General features: G+C 40.4%; 2 long non-coding RNA genes across 2 annotated transcripts in view; one reads left to right on the forward strand and one right to left on the reverse strand.

The window, feature by feature from the left end:
* Positions 1-20836, reverse strand: part of LOC116244611 (uncharacterized) — a 44750-nt gene extending 23914 nt beyond the window's left edge. Inside the window, exons 1-2 of the long non-coding RNA XR_004170228.2 lie at positions 20689-20836; positions 13876-14013 (exon numbers count right to left, since the gene is read on the reverse strand). This is a non-coding gene — a long non-coding RNA (uncharacterized LOC116244611). The remainder of the gene's footprint in view (positions 1-13875; positions 14014-20688) is intronic.
* A 796-nt stretch (positions 20837-21632) lies between these two features.
* LOC149916244 (uncharacterized) overlaps positions 21633-24220 on the forward strand; it is a 35397-nt gene continuing 32809 nt past the window's right edge. Inside the window, exon 1 of the long non-coding RNA XR_016470288.1 lies at positions 21633-21719. This is a non-coding gene — a long non-coding RNA (uncharacterized LOC149916244). The remainder of the gene's footprint in view (positions 21720-24220) is intronic.

A 24220-nucleotide genomic window follows, 5' to 3' on the forward strand; every position in this document is an offset into this window, starting at 1 on the left:
AACTGTCTCACACAGGCTGTAACTGAGGTCTAAATTGCATCATTAAATGATTGTTTTGCCCTACATAATGCACAGCCTGCAAACACAGGAACTCTATACCACAAACATAACCTTACGTTACATCTAGTCTTCTCCCCTAGCTAGTGATCTTGGCCAGAATTAATCTTCATCTGTTTCAGTAAAAGAAGATGAAATGAGAAAATAAGCCTTACATTACTTCAAGCACTACTTGAACCTGGACTCAAAATCAGTGTAGCAAACAAAGCTGTAGCAAGGAAAAAGAGATTAGAACATTATTTAAGAACAGAGGTACAGAATCTGATCTATCACAGCATCAACCTGGAAACGAGTGAAATTATTCCTTGTAATTGGCCCAAAATTAAAGCAATGCTAATCAGTCTACAGTAAACTTTGTCTTTTGTGGTAAAGGATATAATAGCTCCCCTGCTCAAAGCAGTAATGCATTAAGTATAATAGTGCATTATTATGTCTTACATCATAGACAGGAGAACAGTCTATTCCTCTTCTAAGGTAGAAGCTCTGTCCTGAACAATCTGACTGTTCCTTTCCCATACCCAAACAGGAAAAATGTGCCTGTTTTGGTCTTCAGTAAGTCTGTTGCAATATTCTTAACCCTGTAATCAACAAAGAAGTACAGACAATCTCTCTGCTGGCCTGAAGACATGGACTCCACGATACTATTATATGACCAAGCACATGCAAAAAACTTGATTCTCAACATCATGAAAAGTACTTAGGATCAACAAGAACAGAAATGATGTACATGCTGTTGGGAACACTGTGTGATCTTGGCCAATGGAATCACAGAATCACAAAATTGCAGGGGTTGGAAGGGACCACTGAGTCCAATCCCCCTGCTATGTCAGGTTCCCTACAGTAAGTCACACAGGCAGGTGTTCAGATGAGGGGTCTTAAGCATCTCCATAGAATCTCTCCACAACTTCCCTGGGCAGCCTGTTCCAGTGCTCCATCACCCTTACTGTAAAGTTCTTCTGCATGTTTCTATGGTACTTCCTATGTTTAAGTTTTAGGCCATTGCTCCTTGTCCTGTTGCTACGCACCATTGAGAAGAGCCTGCCCTCATCCATTTGCCTCCCACCTCCCTTTAGATATCTGTAAACATTCATCAGATCCTCCCCACAGTCTTCTTTTCCCCAGGCTGGACAGACCCAGGTTACTCACCCTTTCCTCACATGGGAGATACTCCAGGTCCTGTATCATCTTTGCGGCCCTCCACTGGACTCCTTCTAGGAGATCTCTATATTTTTGAAGTAAGGAGCCCAAACTGAACACAGTATTCTAAACGTGGCCTCACCAGTGCAGAGTAGAGGGGGAGGATCACCTCCCTTGACCTGCTGGCCATGTTCTTTTTAATGAAACCCAGGAAACCATTGGCCTTCTTGGCCACCAGGGCACACTGCTGGCTCATGGCCAACCTGTTATCCAACGGAATACCCAGGTCCTTCTCCACAGAGCTCCTCTCTAGCAGGTCATCCCCTAACCTGTAAAATACAGAGTAGGTCTTCACATTTTTCTATTTCAGCTCCATTCCTGAGTTTTAAAATGTAGATGTCACATCTGCTATAGACAATCCTATTACAGCTAATGACTACAGGATGGTACAACTTAGAGGATCACATCACACTGGTCACTTCAGTCTCTCAAGTCCAAAACCCAACTCAATTTTGATCATGCTAAACAGACCCTGTGACTAGAAAAGAGAGTCATTTGTAGATGAAGGACTTCATATTTCACGGAATCTCAGGATAGTATTCAGTGTTTAGAAAGTGCAGTGAGAAGCAGGCAGGAAATGTGTAACTTGCTCATCTTCACATCAAACCAAGGGTGTTGCTGACATTCAAACAGAAAAAAAATAAAAGCATCCTGGAATGTTTTAATATAGTCCTTAAACAAAGGACCAAAGGAAATTTTAGCCTTGCTCTTCAGAAATAGAGTTCTAAAAGTAGCCCCTAGTGGGTGAAAGTGTATAAAATCATTGCCAGCACTGAGGGAACTAGAAGTTATACTCAGCCTAAAACAGCAGAAATAACAAGCTAGTGTTATATTCTGAAATACCTAAGTAGTTGCAACTTTATTAATATAAAAACAAAATAAAAAGAGTTTGAGGATAGCATCAGTCAAGTAATGAATCACTTTACAGGGAAGCTGTGACCAGTGCAGTTGCAATATTACTGTTTATGTATTTGTCTATTTGATTGCTGCTGTTTGCTATGTCGGTACAAAGGCTTAACTCTTCCTGGATTGTGACACATCTCAGAATAGCAGACAGTGAGATAACCCATTTGCCATTACTGAGTTGATATTCAGGGAATGAGGCTTTTAGAATAGATCTTCCTTATACAAACAAGATCCATTTATCTGGGTCTTTCCAGAACACTGATGGCAAGGCTCAGTCTCCTCTGCCATACCATCACCATCTGCCTCTGATGTCATGGGCCTACATAATAAAACAGGAGGCATTACTTTCAAAGCACTCCTCACACACATTTATGTTTATGCATACATATACACACATACACTACATTCCAGGTGTTAGAAATCTGCCTCTACATAAGTTTGAACAATTTTGTACTGCTCTCCTCTAAATCAAAGCAATGCTGCTGCAGACAGTAAGTACTTGACTATCTATCTCAAAGGGTTGATTTTTGTCACCAAAGTATATCCTTTCTGTTTTACGTGTCTTATTTAATGTTCATGCTGAGTGAGCACATGATAGGATTCTTCTAAGATACCATATAAGGACTGCTACAGAAATAAGAGCAGAGAAGATTCTTAGTTCAATTTAAATGCATTTTAACTGAAACAAGCTCCCACCTCTACACCCATGGGGAATGTGCAGCAAATACTGCAGCAAACAGCAAGAGGATACTTTCAGCATTTTAAATCTACAAAATGCTGCTAGCTTGCTGTTCTCATTTCTGTCACACCTCTACATACTTTCTCAGTCTTTTATCACTCCAAAGCTGAATGCCAAAGTCAGATGTCAATAAAGATGGGATTTAGAGCCATGGGCCGTGCACAATATGCAAATCTCTATTTTTGTAAGAAATATGAAGTAGGGCCCCTGTCTCTTCTGTCAGACGAAAAGAGACAGCATTTTCAAAGGCAACAGGTGGAAATTTGTTTTTGACAGTAGAAATTTTTCACCTAATATGGAACATGTGGAACACTTGTAATAGGATATAATATTGCCCTGCCATCAGGAAATTCCACTGGTGCTCTCTGGAGTGCTGGTTTAGGAAAAGAAAAAGGGAAAAAGGAAAATAAGAACAGGAATTGGCTAAGCAAAATATTTTTTCTGGATTCTGCAGTAACAAATGCATTAGAATTACACTACTTGCAGGGTAGGAGTGCTGGAAATTTGTGCACTTGCATACTCTGTAGCTTGTGAGAGAATATATGGAAACAGAGTTGTACAAAACTTGTAAAGATTAATTTTGAAAAATGCAAAAATAGCTTCAATCACATTTACATAGCATAAAAAATAATAGCATCTCACATTACTGTTGATGCAGAAGGATGTTCAGATTTCCAAAACATTAGAAAGGACTTCAGTAGAAGAATTGATTCTAAGAGTAAGACAAATGTATTTCTTTTCTTGTGTAACTTGCATTTCACAACAGGAACATTTTCAAATCTGAAGTTAGTTCTGGCAATGGCAGCTGTGCTTTCTTTCTATATGTTCTGTAGCTGAAAAAGGAAAGCAGACTTTTATAGCCCAGGGCATTTCTCTCAATTGCCATGCACTGTTCTGTTAGGTCAGTGCTTCCTGCAAAAGCAAATTTATTTATTGATTTAAATTAAACAGAATATTTTATTTTCTTCTAAAAAAATCAGATTTTTTAAAAAATGCAACAATACAAACACAAACCAAAAGCACTTCATTACAATTCATTGCCCCTTAATCTCCTAACCAACCTCTTTCACACTGGGCTATTTGCTAGCTCATTTATTTGTCCTTCCCTTCACAAACACACTTAATAGAAAGAAAAATGTTTTGCTAATTGATTGATGTTGAGCCATCAAACTCTCTAACAGCAGATCAGCGGTGAATACAAACGATTGGTTGCATGGTTATTCAATTAGTAATAAGTAACTAAACGGGGTTAAAGATTCCTTGAGTACCAGCCCATTCCTGAATCCATTCTACAAGAAAGAAGTGGTTCTCTCATCTCCAGTGCAACATAGCTCATAAAACGTTTGTTTCCCAAAGGCACAGCTGTAGAAATGTATTGTGACTCGTGCTGTCCTTTAATAGGTGTTGTATCAAGTAATGCATAGTGATCTTGTTGCTCTGGAATCTAGGCTTTGTGGGGGCTACCGTAGCTTCTTGCTCCCGTCATTACCATCTTTATCTTTTCAGATGTTATCTGCTTTCTCACCAGTGCACACAACTCAGTTTTCACACAAAGATAAAGAATATGGCACTTGGAAGTGTCAAAGACAGAGAACTGTTGGTATTTGTTGTCAATATCTTTGTTCATGCTCTGTTATGATCTCAAATATGGACAGACTCGAGAATAAAACCCAGTTCCCTGGAAGCGGAGCTATAAATTCTAGACTATGTGGTTTGAATGGAAGGAATATTGGCAGCTTAGTCACATGCTATAGTTAGCTTCTTTCTCAAAGGTGATATAATTGAAAAGCTTTTTGGCTAAACCATCTGGTCACCATTAGAAAACAATAAAGCCAGAGACACCAATAAATAGCAAGGGGCATTACAGAATTTGGATATGTGTGTCAATAAATTTTATAATCTGTGGACACAGCAGCCAGTGATCCAGGTGATGCTGATGAAAGCTTTTTCCTATCACTTCATGATCATTCCAATCACTTCTGGTTATTGCAGATTTAAATGACAATGCCTGCTAAGAGAAAAGATCCCTTACACATTATTATGTTCTGCCTCACCTGCTGCTCCAGCTAGATACAGTCCTATCACCTTTCCAGTCTTTGCAAAAATTAATGGCATCTCCTTTTGCTACCTGAAGGATGGATAGCTTAAGCAACCTCATTTTATATGGCACAGTTAGGTACAGATTACAGGACTCCACTGAGACGAAATGTGAAACTAAATTTGATAGCAGCCCTGAGATGAACCACTCAAACAGACACAGTCTAGGTTTTACACTGTGTAGTATGAAAGGCATTTCCTTCTGCCCACAGTGACCAACAGTCTACAAGTCTTCATCATTCCTGGTTGAGATATTCAAGCAGTTTTTTAGCTTAGAGACTGAAACCCCTACAACAGTGTAAATATCCACATATCCACCAAGCAGGTCATTAGAACTATGTGGATAGATTTATTTCCATCAGACTGTCCAGCAAGAGCTTAAAGTTTTAATTCCCTGTGTGGAGACTGATGTAAATGGCAAGGAACCAAATACACCTTAAGTGACCAAGATGTTGCTAAAGAATGGCAAAGTAGAGGTGGAAGGAGCAGGGAAGTGTCCTTGGGGATGAAAAGGAGAAATCATCAGCCAACAGTAACAGCTGAATTACAACTAGAGTGACTTTCAATTGCAATAAAGAAGGGCATTTTAAGAACTCAATGCCAAAATTCCTTTCTTTCAAGAAAATTGAAACATTTACAAAAATACGGTATCTGTCATATGATAAATGTCATTTTACAGTGAGGGTAGTGGGGCACTGGAACAGGTTGTCCAGGTTAAGTCCTCCCAATTCTAAGGATTCTGTGATTCTATGTGACACAATAGGATGAGAGAGACTGGCCTCAAGTCATGCCAGGGCAGGTTCCAATTGGATATCAGGAAAAATTTCCTCTCTGAAATGTGGTCAGGCACTGGAATGGGCTGCCCAAGGAGGCGTTCAAGAAATACGTAGATGTGGTAATATGGAACATGGTTTAGTGGGTAACATTTGTGGTAGGTGGACAGTTGGACTAGATGGTCTTAGACATTTGTCCCAACCTTTAGGATTCTATGATATCTGAGGCAGTTCAGAGGACTGATTTCTCATTCAAAAATTTATGTATGCACAGCTGTACAAAAAGTTTTCTATTTCAGAGCTATGAAATAACTCCGTTTCTGATTATCCTTCATCTTAAATACAGCCAGCCCCTGTAGTGAGCAAATATCTATAAATATTTTCTGTAATCTGACCTGCTGAGTTTATCAAATTACTTTCACTCCAGTAGTACTGATTTTTGCAGAAGGTACACTTAATTTCCTAGAGAAATGCTGAAATATGAAAACAGACATATCATGAATTGCCATGGCTCAGTGCAAGCAGAACACGAGCCAACAATGCGCCCTCACAGTCCAGAAAGCCAAACATATCCTGGGCTGCATCAAAAGAAGCATGGTTAGCAGGTTGAGGGAGGTGATCCTGCCCCTCTGCTCTGCACTGCTGAGACCTCACCTGAAGTACTGCACCCAGATATTGAGTCCTCAGTACAGGAGAAATGTGAACCTGGTAGAATGTGCCCAGAGAAGAGACACAAATGATCCAAGGAGTGGAACACCTCCCCTACAAGGACAGGCTGAAAAAACTGGGGCTGCTCACTCTGGAGAGGAGAAGGCTCTGGGGAGACCTTATAAGCAGCCTTCCAGGACCTGAAAGGGAGGCTATAAGAAAGAAGGGAGCAAACTCTTTAACAGGATTTGCTGTGACAGGACAAGGGAAATAGTTTCAAATTAAAGAAGGGGAGATTTCGATTGGACATAAGGAATAAGTTTTTTACAGTAAAGGTGGTGAGGCACTAGAACAGCTTGTCCGGAGAGGTGCTGGATGCCCCATCTTGAACACATTCAAGGTCAGGCTGGACCAGGCTCTGAGCAACCTGATCTAGCTGATGTCCCTGTTCATGGCAGGGGAGTTGGACTAGATGACCTTTAAGAGTCCCTTCCAACTCAATTCTATGATTCTGTGAATTAGGAAGTACCTGTGAGCCAGGTGGACTGCTAGTAAATCTACATAAAAAGAACACAGAAACAATCTCTGCCAAGTTCCTGGGTTTTTTTTGGGTAAAACCAGAGTCCTTGCAATAACAGCTGAAATAGGAGTGGGTAAGGTACATTACAGTCTGAAAGCTCAGTTATATATTCTTTCATCGTTCTAGCCATACTCTGGGCATTTGTTTAAAAAAGCTTAAGATGTACATTTAAAACATTTAATTTCTTCACTCAACGTTTTTCAGATCAAGGCTTCTCATTTAAAGCTAAAGAATGACTTGTACCTCAAAGGTTTGAGCTGTTGAGGCATTACTTATCAAAGACCTATGACTAGTAAATACGCTTATTAATTACAAGAGATGTTTGCTCTGCAAATGCAGGGAGGGGTCTCAGTTTTCCAGCAATTCTCCTTTGCCCAGTTCTACATGCTCAACAGGTCTTTTTTATTACAGCTCCAGGGATTCTACACGTTCAGGCACTGATAATAAACAGAGGGGTTAGTGATGTGACCAATTGGAAGAGCAAGTCAGGGTTACAAAATGCTTCTCTGCCTGACACTAACATTAATTCTAAGACTTCTTGATATCAATTGAATTGTTTTTAAACAACACAGCCTTCAGCTCGCTAATATATATGTACCAGCATGCTAGTGATTCTAGTCTGGAAAACTCTTCTCCAGTCTGCCTGCTGGCTGCAAGTGCATTGATTGACAGGAAGTGTGTTCATCTTCTCTGAGCTTTTTCCACTTCCATCAATGGAGAATGCTGGGTCTAAGAAGGGGATGCTGAAAGTGCACCATTAGGAAAACTGCTTGCCCCTAGTGGTTTGCTAGTCCTTCAGCTTGGGAAGCTTTAAACACAAGGCTAAGCTTGGTTTTAAGCACTGAATCAATTGCTTAGTACTTACATGAGCTCTGTCAAAGTGTTATGGCAGGGATCCTGCCCTGAAACTAGTCATACATTTTGCTCTCTGGGAAGATCTCCAGATAGGAGGGCTACAGATAACAACAGTAAGGCTTTCAGACAAGAATCTTCTCCTTGGTTATAAATCTGTTCTTATAGAGGGCTAGGACTAACCTGAAATAATTTGCTTTGGCAGTCTGACAATGTTTGCACAATGCCTATTTGCATTACACCTTGCTCATACCAACACAATGAGCTACTTGCTTTCATTATCACTAAGTACATTACCAAACTTGAAAGAATGTAACTGTTAGAAATCAAGGAGGATCCCATAGCAATCCTCTGTTGAATACAATTAATTTTCCTTCTGCAAATTACCTGCAGTTTTCAAAAGCTCAAAATTCAGAGTCAGCCTTACGGAATATGATAGGAAAAAGGGGACTGAGATGCAATATGGAACCTCTGTATTAGCAAACACTTTTCACACAGGTCTCTGAACTAATAGCCTGACATTTATTTTACTTGCTTACTCAGCTTCTTAGCTTGCCTCTACAAGATCTACACTCATCTGCAAAACTCTTCTGTCTTTAAGGGTTATGTCATCTTCATCCCCATAACATCTACTTACTACATCTACTTACTGGCATTGAGCTGCTAAAAACCTAGACTCCCTTCCTTGACTGCCTGCTTGCTAACAAGTCAGTTCTTTTGATTTTAAGAAAAAAGTTAATTTTACTGGCATATGCATATGTTCCTTGAGGCATACCCTCTCTCTTTAGTACTTTACAGCTCTAAAGAATGGGCTCTTTCTTATGATATAACTGAATCCCCTGCAACTGTAAATAAGTGTAGAACATGACTAGTAACCTCTCCCCCCCCAAAAAAAAATATTTAAAAAATCAAGGCAAGATCTGTGCAGTATATTTCTTCCTCTGTTCCATCAGTTTTTGAAAGACTTTACATACTGAAAAACAGTTTCAGTGATCCACTTACATTCTAAAGCTTTCCAGCTACTGAAGGAGCGTCAGGATAGATATTCAGGCTGCTTTCCAAACAGATACAATAGAAGTTCTCCAAAGAGAGATCTCAGGAGCTTTTATAAAATAAGTGCTTGAGTCCTTCCACAGTTGCTCAGCAATCCCTTATCTCTCACTAGCTTTAAATTCAGAACTCACATTTAAAACATCACAGGAACTTTTAGAGCTGGCAGTTTACTAGTCTTTCATTACCTCCAGCGGAGTTGCTCTGCTGAATAACATGAACTGAAAGCTTCTGTAAACTATATGACAAGTGAAAGCGGGCAGATTTTCATTCCATATACACTGTATGTAAAGGTATGTCTACTTAAATCTATGCTTAAATGCGATCATTTTCTTGCATACAACTTCTGATTCTGTGGGGTTTTTCATTTCTTTTTTTGAAGAGCAGAAGTAAAAAAAAAATTAAACGTCCTACAAGAAGGTTAAATGGTTCTTCCTGTCTTACAGAACAAGGATCTCAATACCTTCAGTAGGTTATTTTTTCTTTTTTTTACTTTTGAAGAGTGACAAAAGGACAATCTCACACTGAGCTCCTTAAATTCTTTCTGGAACTGGCTTCCAACCTCAAAAGTGCATTCCAGATAGACTTATTTTGCCTCTTTAGAGGAAATTAAGGACTGTTTTTACTACGACAGAACCAAAACTTCATAGTCCCTGTTCATCTTCTGTTTGGAAAGGGAGTCTCAAAACAATCTCTAGAGTTCTACTATTATCAAATCTGACTGTATTTGGTTCCCACCTTTGACCTCATCAGCCACTCAGAAATCCCTGTCTGAACACTTTCCGGCTGGTTTTCATGCATGCAGATGACATCATTTCCTATTAAGTACACCACAAAATGTGACTCCTTATCGTCTCTGATTAGTCAGATAGCTCCGTGCACAACCACAAAACAAGCAAAAACCAGCTACAAGTAATACTATAGCTCCTTAGCTGTTAATACTATCCTGCTTCCTACTCCTTATATGTAGACTGTGCTAGCTGGATTTATTTACCCACGCTGAGGTTTAAAAATACTTATTTCCTTTGTCATTGTTTGTTTAAGGATTGCTGCTATGTGCAGTTCATAAATGCCAAAAGCTCCATGACTAGGGTTACTTGTCTTGCTTCTAACTTGCCCCCAGGCACTAAAATTGACTCCTGATGCTCTCAGAGAGAGAAGCTTCCAAAAAAGTAGTCACTCCTTGAGTGACCATCTGCTACAATACAATATTTCTGAAACATCTAGACAGATTCTGTATAATTTTTATACACATTAAGACTTTGCAGCCCAATAAAAAGGAAGTAAACTGATATTTTTAATCAAATAAAACACCATGGAAGCAAAAACAACAACAAAACAACAACAAGAGACTCCAACCCATAACTTTCACAGCAGCAAGCAGAAGATGAACATTGTTGTTCTTTACTAGTATTTACATTAACATAAAGCATAATACCTTTTCAGTACTTGCTTTCTAAATTAGACAAACGTGCATAAAATCACTGGTGGATTTGGCACAGGGTGTCTTATTGATCCCTTCACCTGTTCCTTGTCTCAGAGAGAATCATATATAGAATATATGTGTATAGAATATATACCAAATATATATGATTCACTCTGAGAATACACACACACACACATATATATAGAATATCCCACGTTAGAAGAAAACCCCAAGGATCACAGTATACAACTTCTTATATTGTGGTGCCCAAACCTGCACGCAGTGCTTGAGGTGAAGATATACCAGTGAAGTGCAGAATAGAACAATTCCTTCCCTCACCTGCCTGGCATTGCCAGACCTGATACACCCAAGGCACACTGCTGGCTCACGTTCAACTGGCCATCAGCCAGAACCCCCAGATTGTTTTCTGTGGGGCTGGACTTCAGCTTTTCATCCTCTCATCTGTACAGCCAGGGTCACCCCCTTCTCAGGTGCAGGATCTGGCACTTGCTCTTGTTACACTTCACATGGCTGGCGGTTACCCAGCCCTTCAGTTTGTCAAGATCTCTCTGCAAGGCCTCTTCTCTTGCAAAGAAGTCAATACTCCACCTAATTTAGTATGCACTTGAGTCCTGCATCCAAAACATTTATAAAAACATCAAAGAAAACTTGCTCTATAATGGAGCTCTGGGGAACTCCCCTAGTGGCCGGTCACCAGCCCAATGTAAGCTCATTTACTATATATAACCCTTTGAGCCAGTTGTTTACCCACAGTATTACGTAGTTGTCTAGGTGTATACTAGATATTTTGTCCAGAATTATGCTGTATGAAACAGCTTTGAACATATTGTGGCACTGTTCTGGAAGAGATGATGCAACTGCTTCACAACATCTCTTACATTCAGCTTAGGCTGCAAAACTCTGGATAGTCTTCTCCCACTGAGTTCCATGTTTTTCTGATGTAAGAAGTTAGAAGAATTGATTCTTTTACACTTCGCCTGTTCCATCAGCCCAGGAACCTACCGTTTTGAAGTTATTTAAAAACCTGATGGATTGGCTTTATATGAAACTCCAATGTTTTGATTTACCAGTCCCATTTCAATAAAGTAAAACTTCTGTCAAAGTGCAATGCACACAGAGAAATAAGCATTGTACTGAGTTCTTTGGGGGTAAAAAGTTAGTAACATTGTACTACTGAAATGGAATTCTTTGATATTTCATTCTTGTTTCAAAATCAACATTCTTCATTAAAGGTTAATAGAGCACACAAAATACTAAAGAACTGAACAAATCGTTTCAGTATATTCAGAAATATCTTCACCCTCTTTCCTTTCCAGCTTCTCAGCAAAGCACTGTGGGGACAGCATAACCCAGATTGCTAGCTATGTCTTCATATGTTAAATGATAAATATAGAGTTACAGACACATGATGAAGAACAAACCAAAACAAAACATTGCCACTTCAGCTACCTGCCAGAAGATACAGGTACACTAGGTCAATTTTCTGCTATACAGTTTCAGACACCCTCCTCTGACTATCATGCTCGTTTTCTAACCACTCTGTGAATATGTTTTTTGGCTTCATAATGCTCTGACACCTAAACTGTGAGCTACTCTGGAGAACAAATTGTTGCCTGATGTTTTCAAATCTGTTCAGGTTTTCTTATTGTTATTACAATGGTTTAAGAGCCAAAATGCCAAATCATAAGGAAGATTTACTTCCAGTGAGGGGAGTTACTATTCCAAGATGAAAAACATTCCATACTGTGAACTTAGATGCAAAGCTAATCAATTTCTCAGTACTAGGGGTATGCAAAACACAACAGGTCATGAAAAATTCCTGTTTTCAAAGTTTCAACAAAAGGGGGAAACTTCTGGTGGATTCTGCAAGACTTTGAAATCCACCATGACATGCAAATTTCTTCATGTTTTGCAGAGGAAAGGTAAGAATAAAGAACACTCCAAACTTCATCCAAGCTACCTCTTCCTTTTGAATGTTTTTAACTTCATTGATGTAAGAGCTGTGAAAAATCAGAATTTCTTTGGGAAAGAGACTCTTGCTCTGTGTTGACACCAGCAGATATGAATAGCTGTGAGCTGAATTAATAGCTGTTTTCAGAATGGATGGAACTGAGGATGGTGCTATTAATTCATGACACCAGAAAAGAGAGGTAACATAATTAGCATAAATGAAACATGAAAAATCCTTCATGTAAGGCTGTAAAATGTCTTGTAAGGAAAAGCTAGCCTATGCAACTTCTCACAGTGAGCTAAAATCAACAACTCTGTCTTGATTCACAGCTCTCTGACATCACCAGCCATTTAAATTCCACTAACAGAAAGTAAAATGTTAGTGCTTTGATGTCATCACTGAATATGGCTTCCTCTTTTGATGTGATTTACCCAAAGTATGCAGAACATGAGACTCACTCCTACCCATCTTCTATGTTCTTCACTTTTCCTTTCTCCCTCAACAGCTGGCGTATATAACTACTCTAATTTCATTTGTTAATGAAGCAAACTCTAAAAGTAGGGGTTTGGTATGTATAAGTAGTATAAAGGTATTTAAGTTCAGCCCTGATCTTAATGGGGTCCTTCAGGAGGAGACCTTAACCTTTCCTCACGTTTCCCCTATTTCCTCTTTCCATTTAGACTAGCCATGCCTGTGACAGCTCTGCACCTCCTAGTCAGAGCTTGGTGAAGTGAAAGGACCTGAAAGATGAAGGCTAACTGAATGTGGTTCATGTGAAGTTTTAGATCTGGTTTATTAGGAATTTTTATTTTATAATTAAACTCCATTGTTTGTTGTAAAGGGATACCTATGTGCAGTTCAAGAATCAAAATCTCCCATTATGGCTGGTGCTGCCTCACCACACGTGAATTTCTTTTTTAAATCCTGGCAGCTTTGATTTTAAATGAATCACTCAAAGGTTTGGTGAAAGAAGCACGCAAATGTTAGCATTTGAATGCTGTTCTTCATTTTGCTATCAGTAAGTTATGCAGCAGAAACAAAATTAAGGGAAGAAATTAGAAAGGTAAATCACAGGAAAAACATATGCCTGATATACTGCTTCTTCTGAAGCCCCCAAAATGGAAGTGTGGATCAGTATCACAGTGTTATCTCAACAGGCTTATATTCATTGCTGTGCTGTCTCTACTTGGTTTTGTGGGAAAGGCAATGGGATGGAGGTGGCAAGGAGCCAAGAATGTATTCCCAATCTTAAGACCAGTTTGATATCAACCTCAGCAGTCATGATAACAGTTTGATGGTGCAAACTCCACAAGAGCTGTAATCACAGGAGTAATTAGAATGGAGATGCTCTGTCAGCCTCTTACCCCTGTTTCTTCCCTGGACAACAAATGTTATTGCTGGGCAAAGTGTGCTTACTACGTACAGCAGTATCTCTGGCATACAATACGTTTGTGCTTTTTGATACTCTCAAAACATATAGCAGGAGCAGAGATGTGGTTTGCGAATCATCAACAGTGGTTTACATATCTTTTGTGCTGACAGATATTGGACCAAAAGAATTCAATCTTGTTCACTTACCTCTGTTAATGTACTTCCTGGATTTTCTACAGATGCCTCTGCTTTTGTATCCACACACATTCTGCTTTGCTTCAAGCTTGAACACCGAAAAAAAATGCTCTGTAGCTCTCTGCATATTCCAAAGGCATGCTCTTTAATCTGCAGGAAAAAAAAAAAACGAACAATACAGTTCATTTTTTCCTAGGATAATTCCCAGAAACCTAGAATAATTACCTGAAGAACACATACTGATTCCTCATTACTGTAACCTTCTATACCTATCACAGGTGTCAACATGTTGATGCTGTTAGTATTGATAAGTAATTACAATGTCATCCCTCTCCAATGATCTGCACTGTAAAGGGGAACAATGTTATGCCACACTCCAAACATATACAGAGACAACAGAAACCCTAGGAACCAAAACTGATAGTGAGACTGGAAGCAAGCTGCACATTATCCCTCTGGTTACACACTATCTTACCTAACCCATTCAGCTCTACCAAAGGTTCCTTTCATAGTAGTAAAGGAAAAGCAAAACAGTACCTATCATCTTCTGTCTGAACTTACATTTTAGTCATGGAAATCAGAACTTTTATCCCGTTCTACACCAGTGATATAGAATATTTTATGTACAGAATATTCTATTCTATACCATATGCCATGCCAATAGTGTGGCAAAAACTGTTGGTTTGGTTTCCTCATGGACTCCTAGCTGAGCCCAGAGCCCCTCACTCCCACATTCAGTCATAACTAGAAAAAGATATGCCAAAGAGGCTGTTCAAAATGTTCACTAGCCAGGGCAGGAAAAACAAAAATATGAACAGTAAACCATTTCCCATTCCCTTCCATGGAGGCTACTTCCAAACCTTATACTCAAGCCTAAAACAAATCAATTCCGAAGGCAAAATAACAAATCCCCTTGTCTGCCCTTCCTGCCTGGGAAGCTGGAAGGGAAGGGAACACCCTTCTAATAAACAGACCCAGCTTCCACTCCGGGCTCACACAGCTGAGCCCAGATTTGATAGGCCGACAGGAAGAATGGTAATTCCTCATTTGCAGAACACCTTTAATTTGGCTGTGATATTACAGATAGCATACATAAGACAACCACTGGCTGTAAAGCCCCTGGCTCAAATCCTGAGCAGGAAAACAAATTCTAATACCTAGGATTTTTTGAATAACTGCTCAGCTATGTAGACACAGTATCCTTACAGGCAAATCACTGTGGACAAAGGAGAAATAGAGGAGCCAGTACAGTTCTTTCCTGAACTCAGAACTAGAGATGTTTCCTCTAGAAAAAAGAACAATCTCACACCACTGGATTTTTGAAAGCAATTCACATGATGAAGCTATAGCAATGAAGACAAAAATAATTCATATAAAATTAGGAAATACGAGTTAAACAATCTAAGAACTTCTACCAAAGCAAAAGCTAGACCAAAAATAGATTTTTCCAGGCCAGAAAAAAACCAAACCTGTGTAGAATCAGTAATTTCTGAAAGCCTTGCCACTTACCCTTTACACCTTGCACAACATAGTACTGATATGGTTGGAATTGGACCCTCCTGACAGGATTTAGAGCTCTTTGAGAATTTTGTGCTGATTATATTTGAAAACATATTGTAATTTATCTAAGCAGCATAATTACTTTTGTTCCATATGCATGTCTTGTCACTTTTAGTGGGGTTGCTCAATTCCTAGTCAGGCAACACTGCTGCCTCTCTCAGTAATTACTCTGCTATCATCCTGCCTCCAGTGGGTAACCTCAAACCAGTATTACCTTTTCCCCTTTTCTTGTTACATTTTCCCTCTGCCATTGCTTTGAGAAGTACTCCACAACCACCACGGGCTGAGAAAAGCACATAATAAATCATAACTCCCTACTGGCAATTTCTGAAGATGTTGCTTTGCACAGAACAATACACACCAATGAGCTATGCTCAAAACCAAACCTTGACAACTGACAGTGGAGAGAACAGGACATCTCATTACCTTATTGTCCCTTAGTGTGAGCTACATGAGAACTTCAGGAAATGGCTTGATTGCTAGAAGAATAATCAATGAAGTGTTTTGTCTGAAAGCAGATACCGATTCTATGCTGACTTCTACCAAAATATTCCCAAGCTCACAAGTGCATTGGATATATGAATTGCATGCAACCCAGACTGCCAACTTGTTCTTGTCTTGCTCAAGACAGCGCACTGAGAAGGATATTATGGGCTAACGCTACATTTGATACAGTTTGCTCTATGTGCTTAAAGCTGTCATCAAGAACTTCGTGTTTCCAGCATGAGAGAAAAGTGCCTCTTCAAACTGCCACTTCTCAAGGCGAGTAGTATGAAAGACACAATAGCAACCAGGATTCCATTTCCTACTGCCATAACTTCGAGAGGTTGTTTTGTTTGTTTGTTTTATTAAATAAGGCCAAGGGATGACCTGGAAACAGGCATAGCTGTTCTGAATACAGAGGAAGGATCTGCAACCAGGGTACAGTGGCAGGAGATGCCAGTGGGATGGGACAGCCTTCTGTTCAGGAATCAGACATTTTCTGTACAACTAGTTATTCGTTAAGAATGCCATTTTCCACTCTGACTCCGCTGACCTTCAATCAGTAATAAAATGTTTCACTTGAGTTCAGAGACCTGACCTCAGCCTTATATGGAATTTAGGAGCTCACAAAGAATGCAGTAAAGCTCTTGTCCCTTCTCTAAGGCAAATATTCTTTAAGGAGAATAATGTTAGAGATCCTTTAAGAAATGTAGGAATTTCAAGATCAAGCTACAGACTGGTTTCTAAGGGAAAATTAAGTTCTGCTGTCCAGATTTTTTTTCCTAAAGTATATTTTTCACAATGGTAGATAAACTAAGCATTGAAAATGCTACGGTGAAGAGAAAAAATTATTCATGGACCCAGTATAATGAACTTTCACAAACTAAGTTTTAGCACTACAAAGATGATGATTTTGACTACTGCTGGGTTAATCTGTTTCTAGGAAATAGATTCTATGCTTCCTATCCACCTGACACAACATGTTGCTCCTGCATGCAGAATCTCACAGCAGCAAGATCATGGGACTGGTCACTCCAAAGACTTCCCAAGGAAACTCCTGACCATGAGATTCATTTCTGCTAAAAAACTGGGTCATAAGCACATTAGACTTCTACAGTTCTTCTCTGACAGTGGTAATGGTTATCAAGAAAACTGCAGGCTGGTTGGGCTCATCAGAAGGAAATGGCAGTTGGACAAGTACAGGCTCCATCCAGGTATACAAATCCCAGATCACTTGTTGCAACAAGACCCACAGCAGTCCAAGCTGTATAAAATGTATACTCTGACAAAAGTTACAGCAGCCAACTTTCACCAGACTTTGAAAGAGTTTTAACTAAAAAAAGCTTTTTTTTTTGTTTTCCCACCTATCAGAGAGCTTTTGCAATGAAGTAGCCTCTCAGAGCTGAATTCATTGGTGTATTCATATCACGAGTCTAAGAATTTCTATTGACTTAGAAGAACAACAGCCTTTCATTCACTGACAGAATCAGGGTGATGTAAGGGAGTCTGAATTAATATTTTCAGAAGCTATTTCAAAACAGAGTGTTTTTGGACTACACGTTCTTAAGTAGACTGAAGGTACAAACGCTGAAACTTTGGTTGCCAGATGAAAACCAGGACGAAGGTGGAGGTTTCTGAGGAAAACATCTGTCGAAAGCCTCCCATTTCTGCTCTTTTTCAGAACCAGCGTTTCAAAATGAAGATCATAGCACTTGACAGCTTGCTTGTAAGAGACGTTGCCATGCTTTTCACCACCTTCCAATGATTAGTACATAACAAAAATGCAGCATGCTTTACGGGTTTTTTGGAAAGTGTATTCATTTTACTGAGGTGCTTTGAGACAATTCATATTTGGAATTCTCTAAAGCTTCAAGCTGCTTTGGAGATGGGAGAAAAAATTTCACCTCTTCATGCAGCCATCCCTCCTTGAGGTACATATCTGATAGAAAAAGGCTGCTCAAACACTGGCTGGAAGAAATAAAGTCCAGGTTTTCTAGCACTGCAGACTAATTTTTTTGGTTCTGACCGTCTCCTGTTAAACAGGTACAGGCTTTTACTTTTTTGGCTTATACTTAGGGGGCCCCACTCACACAGGAAAGTAAAGTAGAGGGTTGATAAGATTTGATTTCAAGGCTGTTTCAAAACAAATACTTTGTAAAGAATGAGACCCAGCGCACAAAGCTATTTAATATTCAATGCAGGAATGGTTTTTTCTCCTCTAGTCACACTCCAAGTGAAGGCACCGCAGGCAAGAGGGGCAGTGCAAACTAGAGAAGCCTAATTAGTCCAAATCAGTGTTTGGGGAGCTCTGTAAACAGAGGGCATGTGGAAATGCTCTCCCCTGTTAGTTTCAAGTAACACTATATTTTTATTCTCAGTGCCCAAAGTACTGAAAAAGCTTAAGCTAGCACATCAGCATCAGGCAGAGAGCTCTGGAACACTATTATCCAAGAAGGAAGCAGACAAATACACAAAAAATGTATACTGTACCTAGACTAGGAAGGGGCCAATAAAGAAAAGTGAATTCCCAAAGCTTCTGACAGTACCTCCTACTGTCATTGTATGAGATTTTTAAAGTCTAAAAATCTGTGCAAGAACATCAATGCACTTTGGAGTGGGCATTTGTGTTGGAGGTCAGCTCTTGTACATACTTCTCATCAGAAATCTGTGTCCTTCAGTCAACCTGGTTTCACCAGTGAAACTTGAAATCTTGCCCTATTCTACAAAGAGGAGGATGTGGAACTGCAATTCCCACTGCCCACTGCAAAGTGCCTAAGCACAGCAAAGCTTGGCTGGCTGCAAGTAAGGGAACACAGCAAGCTTTCAGCCTCCTAAGCAGTACAACCCGTACAGGAAGCAGGCAGAACACCATATCTACAGTATCAATGTTTTCTTTCCATCATTCTGAAATTGTTAGTGCATACATTCAGAAACACAGTACCAGGTGTCACCACAGTTAATCCTAATAAAATTGTCAAATAGATTATTAGCATGAAATTTACTCCACATAGTTAAACTACCTCTTCCTACTTCTTCCTTACAAAAGTAGACATTCCAGTAGACACATTTCAGTGTCTACTGAGACCTGCAGAAGACTTTGCATTGGCTTTAAAGGTTTCTGCAATATTTTGAAGCTTCTCAGGAATTTCTCAATAGAGATGAGATGTGAGATTAAACTTCAAATTTCAAATTAAATTCTTAGAAAACTTACTGCTGGGAAATGTCAAGAATAGGGATATTTGTTTGGAGTCAATTTGGGTCAGAAAACATTTCTCAAAAAAGAAGAGAGTTGAAGAGAAGGTGCATGGATGAGATTTGAGGTTGGTTTAGGGGGACTCCTGCTTTCAGTGCTTTCTTTTCCCTCCTCAAAAATGTAAATTAACATATCAAATTCAGGGTGACATTTCTGATAAAGATCAGTTTAAATATTATACCGGAGGTCCTTTAACTGAACAATAGAGAGTGAAAACATCATTTTTACCTGCAAAAGCTGCCAGTGCAAGCTGCTGCTGAATCCAGATCAGACACTATTTGGCATGAAATACCAGTGCATTTAATTCTTTCATTCACAGAAAACTTAATCTTATTTGGAGGATGGCAACGTGGTGGATCACATTGTTGCAATGGCATAATAACGACAAGGCATTAGATTGGAACAGGAATTGCTCTCCATGACAGGCTCTTGCTGAATGCAGAAGGCACATATTACAAGTACAGTTAACACACGTTATTAAAATGCTGTAAGGAAAACTATTTATTTTCTTCCATTAAAGCTCTATCTTTCCACATTTTCTATATGGTAACAGAGGAGCGTAATAAGAGAATAAAAGGTGTCCCGACATTTTCTATGCTTTCTCTATCAAATAATCTCTACCTTTTGCCCTCTGAAAGCCACTCCTTTTTCATTATGAAACTAATGCATTAATTAATGAGACAGCTGCCTCAGGAGGAGTCAGCAAAATGCACTTAACTGTTCCTTCCTCAACTAGATCAACACCTCCTAAGAAGCTGGAGAACTTCTAGTAGCCATAGCCAGCCTGTCACAGCTTGTTATATGCTGGTACAGGGACCACAGTCAAAGAGCAATCAGCTCTTTTCCAGTAGAATTCCTGCTATGGGACAAATCTTGCACTGCTCACTCCTGGGTATGCTTATGCCCTGGAGGACAACACAGGTCAGTGCCTCTCCAGCTGTTGTGCCAAGCAAGCAAGAAATTGCTCTGGCCTAGAAGTAGTGTAAGAAATGACAGCACAGGGGGAGAAAAACAAATCCTCCCACTGCAATTCCAAGCAGAGACCAGAATCGCTCTGCTGCTACACTGGGTAGGGATTTCTGGCAGAAAAGAGCACAAGTCTCCCATTTTTGTATGGTAAACCAGGCAACGATAAACAGACTCGCATATCTCAGACAAGATCTTGAAGCCTCCCTTTTTACTTTCCATATTTTGCCATTTTCAGGGTCTGCTGAGTAACAGACATCCAGCCGGCTGAAGAGACAGCCTCACACAGTGAGCTTGCTGAGCAGTGTGCTGCTGTTGCCTCACGCTCTTCTGTCAAATTATACTGAAAAACTAAGACAGACAGCAGATAACTTCATAATGGCTTCAGTTACCTTGAGCCTGGCTCATGGAACAGGCACATGCCTGGAGTTGGGCTGAGGAGAGGCTCCAACATGTGGTAACTTTGTAAGACAGCTACGTATCAGTAGCTCGTAAAAGTGCAACCAGCACCTGCCACCACACAGCAAAATCCCAATATAGCGTTTAATAAATCAGAAACCTACCCCGATCCTGTCAGCCCAAAACTAGCCCTGCTCGACGGATGCCATTTTAACTCCACAGCCACCGCGAAAAGCTGCAACGGCTCTCTCATTTTTGCCCACAGAACACGGGGGGCGCGGGAGGAGGAGACAGGTGCACCCGCGGGAGGGAGGGACGGCCTCCGGGGGCGGGAACTGCAGAGGCGGCCGCCCTCAGCACCGCCGGCACCTCAGTGCGGGAGGCGGGCTGGGCGCTGAGGAACGCGCGCTCTGCTCGTGAGGCCGGGCGGCCATAGCGGGTCCACCTCCTCCTCGCAGCTGTCCTGAGCGCAGCTGCACGCAGAGCAACGAGCAGGTGGGACAGACGGACACACCGAGGTGTTCAGGTGTGTGCCTGCGTGGTGGAGGATGCAACATAGGAATTTACATAGGAAGAGCTGAATGCTAAGACCTGTACGTGAGAAGGCTATGAAAGTGCTGCTTTGCTCAGCACCTAGGTTGTACACTGTGCTATTGGCCACAAAAATCTAACGTGTATAGATAAAACCAACCATTGTGCTGTTGTAAGGCTCAGACAGCGACAGAGGGAGAATGCAAAGCTCCACAGGCTTTGTGCTCCACAGAAACTGTCACCACACCGCCTTACAGCATTACTGGTCCCACACAAGCACCATGCCTCCAGCTGAGAGCTGGCATCCCTTGGCACAGGGAGCAGAGAAATGAGGTGTGCCCACTCTTCAGCTGCTGCAGAATGTAATCCACACTGAGACAAAGAATGGATGTTGGTGGAGCAAAGACACTAACCTGTGCAAGGGAAGGGCTCAAGCACAGATGCTGTCCTGAGGACAGTGAGCTTAGCAGGTGGACAGCAGGAGCAATCTCAGCTTCTGTGGCTTTACTGAGTCGGGTCCTTGCCCAGCTTAACTTGTATGGATCAGTGCTTGTCTGTCAAAGACTCCAGTTTGGTAAAATACATCAAGCCTTGCAATGAATGGAGCCCAGAACACAGCCTGTCTGAAACCTCTTCTGAAACACTCCGTGAAAGGACAGCTTAGGTAAGATTCTGATCACTGACATAAAAGTCCCATTTGTTCTGTATTAGCTTGAAACAGTAGCTATCTTTCCTTTCTCTACTCTGGAGTAACTTACCTGACTGTAGCTGTTTTCTGTGAGATAACAGAAGCCCCACTTTAATGTTCATGAACTTTCAGAGAGTTCTGATCACGTGGTAGCTCAAAAAAATTGAAATCACTGACTCATATCAGACCATGATGGTGCCCCATGAGTTCCTGAGGCTGATTCCAGAGAGGAGACGCCTGTGCTGCTGTGCTCTGTGTTTACCTGTACAGCACAGGTAGCCAAAGTAAAGGTGGTGTGGGAGTTATACCCAATAGCATGCCTCAAAACTGTGGAGGAGTTGAAAGCATAATGGTTGTAACAGTCAGAGAGATCATTGCAGTAGAATAACAATACAGAAGGTGTAATAACAAAGGAACTAGCACAAATGGAAAGGAAAAGTGCTCACCCATCTCTGAAGATTTATGTTCACAGGGAAAACTCCACAAGGGAGAAATCCCCCAACCAAAGATCCTTCCCTGCTGGCAGTCAGCCCTTAAATGAGGTCTAAGAGATGTGCAGCCAGGCTCCACCCCTTCCAGTCACACAGCTGCATTGCCTTCACCTGTGCTCCCAGGGCTGACCTGGTCCTTTCCACAGGTGCTCCATCAGTTTCAGGCCAGGACTCAGCAGTTGCCATACAGTATTAAAGAGAGATGTAAGTTACATTGTAATATTCTTAAGGATTTACTTCTGGAGAAACACCAAACTCACTGCTATGTTAGCAATGCAGACTGGATTTTAAACTGCAGGTTATATTCATCTAGTTGACTAACTTAGAAAGAACAGTGACCACTTCTCAGAGTTACTTGAACAGTCAGTGAAATTATGCCTGGTAGTATCTGTTGTCCACAGAGCAAATCTGGTTGAAGACTTGTGTAATGTCTGAACCAACAGCAAAATAAACCTTTTGTATAGTATAATGGAGTTGTAAAAACCGCTATGTATGCAGAAGAGAAGGTGATTTCTGGTATCTATAGAATTACAGAATACAAAATCTTCAAATTTAGGGTAGGTTTTAACACCAAAATATAGTTGTTTTTTCTTTTCTTTTCTTTTCTTTTTTTTTTTTCCCAGGATTAAATACAATGTTACAGACAGTTGTGTCCTACACATGCCCACACATAACATACTGACTGAACTAAGACATGGTGTCTTAAAAATTGTTGAAGTATCACATGAAAATAGCAATACCCTCATAGGTTTCTTAAGTGAGGCAGGCAAATAATTAGATGAGTGACTGTCAGTCTTACATTTTTTCTCTTTTAGTAGCCTCAAAACAGCACCACAACAGTGTGTTCAGACTCATGCTTCATGCAAACCATAGTCCAGTGGTACGTGTCTACTTCACCGTCACCATAGCATTGCTATGAATTAAAGTTTGCATGGGGAGATGGGTCAGCTTAGATATTTAAAAACTCTTGGATAGTCTTCTCTCTTTCAAAATCACTAGTGAAACAATGAACAGCCTCAGAGAATAACACGCTTAGTAGACAGCAGAGGGAACAGACGAGGTGCCAGCAGATGGCACTCAAGAATGTGAGCAAGCATTCCTGAGGAAGCAGAGAAAATGGTTGAGTGGTGCACTGTCCAGTACTTGCATGCAGGCTGTACGTGCCCTGTATGCTCCTAGACTGAACTCACAAAGAGTAATTACTAGTGCTTTCAGAGTTTCACATCTTTAATCGGGAATATAAATCCTGTCTTCAGCTTAGGAAATCTTCACATGTGGGACCAAAGTACTCTATGAAGTAGCTTCTTTCTAGATTTGGATTAAAACCAGGTTTTGCTTCCTCATGGATAAGCCGAGCCATTGCATCTAATTTTTTGCCAAGTTCTAGAATTTTATTGCCTCTTCCTTAGGTCCTGGCAGTCAGGTTGAGGAAATGAAACTTGGATGGTTTATGTGTTAAGAGCTATTTCTAAAGGACAGCTTTGGTCTCTAGCCTTCTCCTCTTTAGTGAGATCACTGCAGAAGGTTATTTCTACCGGTCTTATGAAATAAGTTAATGTCCTCCTATCATTTGATTTTAATTAACAACACTAAAGAGATTCTGTCTGCTAGAATTTTACTGTGGAGTCTAGGAAATGTTTGGAAAGAAACATCAGGCTCTGTCTGTTTATGGCTGTCTGTCACCGACCTTAAATCACCTCAGATCTACCAGCTAACCTTCCAACTTGCAAGAGGTCACGACTTCAGTTGATGTGGAAGATAAAGTTGCATTTTAGAAGGGTGACTTTAACTAAGGAAGGGTGTCTTGTTACTCTAATTAATGAAATTTGCCCCTCAATTTCCTGACAAGACTTTGTCTATGATTTATACCTGGACCCTAGGCAATTTGAAGGGTTTTTTCCTTCTTTTTACACTATCACTGTGTTGAATATATCCAGCATTCTTACACTTTAGAGTTTTCAAAGTGCCTGAGTCATGCTTTTGCTT

Source organism: Phasianus colchicus, chromosome 12, assembly GCF_987193195.1.
Source record: "Phasianus colchicus chromosome 12, bPhaCol1.hap1.1, whole genome shotgun sequence".
Classification (NCBI taxonomy): Eukaryota; Metazoa; Chordata; class Aves; order Galliformes; family Phasianidae; genus Phasianus; species Phasianus colchicus.